Raw genomic sequence first — 6,000 nt, forward strand, 5'->3', positions numbered from 1 at the left:
TCCTCAGTTATAACCGCTGCGCTCTTCTTCTTTCTGGTGTCATATGCCGCTTTAATTTGGGCCCTTGATTTCAAACTTGAGAGCGCAGTTGTCCTTTCTATGTCCCATCCCTTAATTTGGACTCTTAATCAATAAACAATCATTTGAACAGAGAAAAGTACCATATTTATTCATTATTAGCTAATAATTCTAATTACAATCTCCTTCTCAAATAAACTCGTTCCAAGGCTTTAATTAACACGTTGCCCTGTTATAATGGACCGGCTGGTAGCTTGTTATTGGCTGTTTGATGGTTATATTGACTGTTTTCTATCCCAAAAGTCAACTTTTCAAATTTTAATATTAAAATAATTATCAAAATGATGGCTATTATAACGATATTATAAAAAAAAATGGAAAAATAATAGTGCTATCTTTTCCTTCACATTTTTATTGGACAAAATAACCTCACAATCATCTTGGAGGAAATTTGAAATAATTAAATTGAATGTTGAAAAGCATTATTTTTTTTTAAGAGAATGCACATTAAAAATAATGCTTGCTATTTATATTATAAAGGGCCATTACAATAGAAAATGATAGCTGTTATAATTTTTCACGTTATTTACCGCAAGGACACGATGGAGGTGGCCTAAACCATTATAACAACTATTATAATAGTTATAGTGTCGTTATTTAGACCCATAACACAGCCTAGGATACATCTAGATCGAGAACAATCGTTAATCTTATCACAATTTAAAATAACGACGGCCGTAGAGTTAGAGGGCCCCATATTTGGACGTGTCGGCGATACCGGAACGTTTTTGAGGCCGGTTATCTTTCGGCCGATTTATCCAGTTAGCCGAGCCGAGCCGAGCCGCAGGGAGAACCGACACCTTAGGAAGCGAAGCACAGACGTTCCTTCTTCTCGAGTACCATTTGAAATATATAATATTTATCGAGGTTGAGGTGGCGGGATCGATACGGAGGAAGGAATGAATTCTTTTTCCTTTTAGATTTAATAATAATTTGAAATATTTCATGTTGGGTTGATGGAACGTTTTCATTCAGTGTTAGCTGGTGGGGGAAAGCAACGTGAAGGGGGATGGGGCCAATTAATGCGCTCGTTTGGCGTGTACCACCTAATTAAGATACCTTGGTGGGTAGCTGGAAGAGGAGGTTGTCGCGTGGTTCATGCATGCACGTTCTCGATCGAGTTACAAAATCCTCTGATCGATCTGTGCATACAGCTCGTCAACTCTTTCACCTGAAAAAGTTGAGATTGTTGGGAAGATTTGCCCAAGTTATATTGCCAGCCAGCCGTGCCTGCTCTTCAAATCACAAATATCTAGTCATGCGCTTTTTTTTTTTTTTCCTGCTAAAACGAGGTATCATACCCGACGGAAATGGATACACCCAATAAGATCAAAAAATAAGATACCTCGAAGTACCAAAGGCAACTCCCCATCATCAATCCACAAGGTACCTCCGAAATGACAAGCTACATACGCAGCTATCCAATCCGCGGCACCATTACCTTCACGGTAAATATGCTTGGCCTGAAAGGCCCATCCATCCCTCGCCATAGCCCAAATGTCACGAAGCAAAGGATGATCACTGTCGCCATCCCTTGGACCCCCTGGATCCAATTGATGACAATGGCTGAATCACCCTCCAGGATGATGGACCTAGCCTGTAAGACACACCGGGCATGGCGAAGGCCCGCCCAGGCTGCTCTCAGCTCCGCAATCGGAACCGAAGTGTCAAATAACTGACTGCCACCGGCAGCTACAACTCTGGCAGACGGGTCCCGAATAACAAAACCCACGCCACCCCGTGTGCCACCATCCAGGACAGACCCATCAAAGTTGACCTTGAGGAAACTCGGGGGTGGGGGCTCCCAGGTGAAAAACACCATACGGGAAACTGCCAAAGCAGAATGGGAACCCCAGATGTCCCGAGCTATCAAGGTCCCTCCAACAGGGATGGTGTAACCCAGCTCTGCCGCCTGAACGCATGCATTTTCGACCACAAAATCGCGGCGACATACGTCGTTCGCCGAAGGTGCGAGCATTCCTAACCAGCCAGATCTGGTAAGCAGTGCAGCTCGCTCGAACAACCTCCTGACGAAGCGCCGGGGACTCCGAGCCCTGACGCATGGCCTGTAAGAACAGGTCCCTACAGCGCCATACCTCCTGTGGGATCCTTGCCAGACGCCAAGTACTCCTAGCCCATGAGCACCGAAACAGGGCATGATCCACCGTCTCGGCCACACCACAATCCTCACACACCAATGGGATCCTCAAACCTCGACCTCCAAGTACAGCTCTCGTAGGAAGACGGTCCCAGACCACTTTCTAAAGGAACAACGCTACCCTCGGGTGAAGCTCCAATCGCCAGATCCAGACACAATCTGGGCCAGGCTCGTACGCCCGCCTAAGGATGCGGGAGAGGTCGCCCATCCTGACCCTAGATCTGGACGAGGACCTCCACACACGTACATCAGGTCCACCACTCTGTAGGAAAGAGAGTGAGCGGACCCGCTCCGCCAAATGCTGCCTGAAGTAACGGGCCAAACGAATCTCATCCCAGCCAACTGCCCCGGGAGTCATGAGATCACAGACCAGGAGACCCTTCCCAGCCTCGACACTAACCATAGTCGGCCAAAGCCGCAGAGGAAGGCCATCGACCCTCGGGTCCCCGGCCACGTCGATGCTACGCCCGTCACCTATCAGCCATCGGGTGTGACTCGACACCAATGGCAAGTACCTCGCTATCTCACGCCATAGAGAGGAGCATCTCCGCCCTCCCCGGGCCCAGCCCTCTGGGCCTGCCGGGCAAGGAGCAGCTCTCGTCATGCGCTATTTTTTCGAGATCAAATGAATGTGATTATTTTCAAAAAAAAATAGTAACAGCGTGCCCCGCAATAATCAAAATATTTTCTTCATAAATTATATAATTGCTTACACAAACAATTCTCTCACTCTATGGCAACGGCATTGGTACCGCTCATAAAATTTGCTATCAAATATAAGAATCAGCTGACTATAAAATTATCGAATGAGTGATCTTGCGTTTGACGAATTTTCCGTGCATGTGGTGGGTGACCCAAAATATTTGCTGTTTTTATAGGGCAATGCAACAACGCCACTCCCATTTCCAATTTTTCTCTTGCACTGCTATCATCCTAGCAAGCCACGTTGCCTGAAAGGATAAGATAGACAGCAAACAAGTCATATTCCATGGCAATCAGATCCTCTGTACTCATGAACTCTCTTCCTGTCGCGTGTCATTTCTGCCAGTGGAGGAAAAATTTTGGTAGGAGGATTCTCCCTTGAGCATTACACTTTCCCATAAAATAGTATCTGAAAAGATCTTGCGTTAGAAAATGTTCATTTCACCCTCTGTTTTTTTGTTTCCATTTCTTTTGGCAAGCAAATCCTCTCTTGATCTCTTTTTAAAAAGCAGGGGGGAGAGAGAGAGAGAGAGAGAGAGAGAGAGAGGGAGAGGAGCCAAGTATTTATAAAAAGAAAAATCTCAGGAAAAGTAAGGGAATCATGAAGAGAATATTAAAGGTCGTATGACCATCAAATGTTCTTTGCACTTGACCTAGGCATGTCAAATGCACATCAATTAACGGAAATACCTTTGTTTAGGTTTCCATGAAAGAAAAAGCAACTATTCCTCCATAAAACTCATTGTTAAGGGTGCATTCAGTTTTAGCTCAATTTGAAGTGAAAAAATGCATTAACCTTGGCATTACATAAAATTTGCCATTACTGTAGGACAAGACTTGAGCCATAATTGCTGAAAGCTATGGCAGGACCACATTGGTGATTGTCGCTGCTTTGCTGCAGTTTTGCATTAAACGCACGACTTCCCTCGTGCATCCGACGTGAAACATGCCTTTGAGCATAACAATGAAATTAATGAGCGTCATCAATCTTTACGACAAAGTTTTTCCTTGCATCAAGTTACATCATGCAAAATGGCTTTGAGCATAACAATGAAATCAACGATCATCGTCTATCGATCTTTGGAGCAAACTTTTTCCTTGCATGAAATTACATCATTTAAAGAAGAATCTGTCTCCCGTGTAACAGGGATTTTGGCTGATACTCTTCTGGAGCACCACCCTGCCGAATTCATTCTCACTAAAAACAGCAACACGGTACTGCCATCTGCTCCGAGCCTTTGCCCTTGGTCCCAATCCTTCGTCCTGGATGACACTGTCATCCCCATATGCCACCCAGTTTTTGCTCCCAACATTACCATCCCCGCCTTCAGCAATCCAGTGCAGGCAGAAAAATAGCTGTATGGAAAGGTGAAACTCCTCTGTTTCCCCCCATTTATATAGCTGTATAGAAAGGAGCTTGGGTGCTTTTGGGTAGAAGGATTTGCTTCAGGGGGTTATAGGCTTCGCCGTAGCCAAAGCAATATAATGTATGGGCACATTTCCACTTCACAAGCAATAGTCGCGCCAGCCGAATAACAATTAACGAGGAAGATCCTGAGATGGACTGCCTTCATCAATTCTTATTGCATTCTGAGGTTGCCAAAAAAATAAAACCAATATTGACATGGAACAGAAAACCATGTAGAAAGTGCAACGTATTTTTGGTGAATCATTAGTGAAACGTGAACGCCAATTCCACATCACGAAACGTGAGTCCAAAATGATTCCTAGCACTATCTTCTGACAAAGGTTGAGTTATCAAAAACCGCAAATCCAAATATCATACAGGCATGTCTATGACCTTGAGTATATTATACAAAGTAGGCAGCATCTGGCATGCAATTTGGTGATAAGAGCAGTTCCCCCTCCAATTCTCAAGGTCAGCTACAGCTAGATTTTCCTTCTTCCCATTTTTACAACTCAAGCACAAAATGGCACATTTGCCTCCTAACCTAGTTTTCACATAACACATGCAAATTCAAAGCTCGTAAGCTGGAAACCTTGATTCAGAGGGTCTGACCATGTCGAGGAAGAGATATGCCATACCAGCCTGCCCTTCGAACAGCGAATATGGGTGGTCACCACTGTGCATCAGCCCATCTGCAATCAGCTTGTTAGCTTTGTCTAGCTTTGTCTAGAAGAAAGCAAGCAAAAGCTTTAGCCCGATATAGGTACACCACATTGCCAGTTAGCCTGTACAGCGCAAGGAACACATAGCATTCCCACTGATACCATGACAAATTCCCACTCTCTTTAGCAGGCCTCGGCTCCATACCACCTCGGCAGCCTCTGCAGCCACCTGCAGAAACTGCTCTTCTTGGAAGACCTGATCATAATATTTTGTTGATATTGGAGTCTGCATTAAGTGAAGTGAATCAAACTATTGTGATGGCAGGATGATCACCTGAGCGGCCTTGGTGAGAGTTAGAGCAACGCCTGGGGCACCATGACACCAATGCATTAAGCGGTCATCATAGGAGCCCTCACTCGAGGGGTAGTTCCCACTAGGGAAGCGGTTTTGAATCATATAGTGGAGGGTACCTTTTATGTCTTCCTTCTCATCCGGTTTCAGTTCCACATCCATCAGGATGTGCATAATCCCTGCCAGTCCATGAGCAGCACCCCAATATTTCTCCCCCTACCACTCATACATAAGAGGGCAGCTGCCTCTGTTGGATAGCCTCTGTCCATCCATGATGATTTCCTTTGCTATTGCACCCTATGCAGGTTTAATTTTCACAGTTAATAAATGTTAGATTAAAAGTCATTATGGAGACTCACAGAGAGAAAACAACAACAGGAGTGGAGATGAGAAGAATCACTCACTGTGTGGGTTGAAGAGATTGTCCCTTCACCTATATGTTTATTCAAGAAAAAGCAAGCCCATAAGTATCCAACTCTTCCATACAAAAGCTCATTTGGAACTTTACCAGGCATTTTAATCTGTTTAGAAAAAAGAAAGCTAATATTATAACAAAGAAACATGATTAAGAAAATGGTATGCATCACCCTAATGAATATCTAATCACACCGGAACACATTCTACTAAATGAAATTAGGAC

General features: G+C 44.4%; 1 pseudogene across 1 annotated transcript; it reads right to left on the reverse strand.

The window, feature by feature from the left end:
* Window positions 1-4,657: 4,657 nt before the first annotated feature.
* Window positions 4,658-6,000, reverse strand: LOC103701629 (lanC-like protein GCL2; annotated as a pseudogene). The gene is made up of 3 exons (XR_015988372.1): window positions 5,765-6,000; window positions 5,343-5,657; window positions 4,658-5,264 (listed from the first exon to the last, which is right to left on the reverse strand). The product of XR_015988372.1 is annotated as a lanC-like protein GCL2 (transcript).

Source organism: Phoenix dactylifera, chromosome 6, assembly GCF_051530095.1.
Source record: "Phoenix dactylifera cultivar Ajwa chromosome 6, Ajwa_hap1_PhDact_Kaust_v1.1, whole genome shotgun sequence".
Lineage (NCBI taxonomy): Eukaryota > Viridiplantae > Streptophyta > Magnoliopsida > Arecales > Arecaceae > Phoenix > Phoenix dactylifera.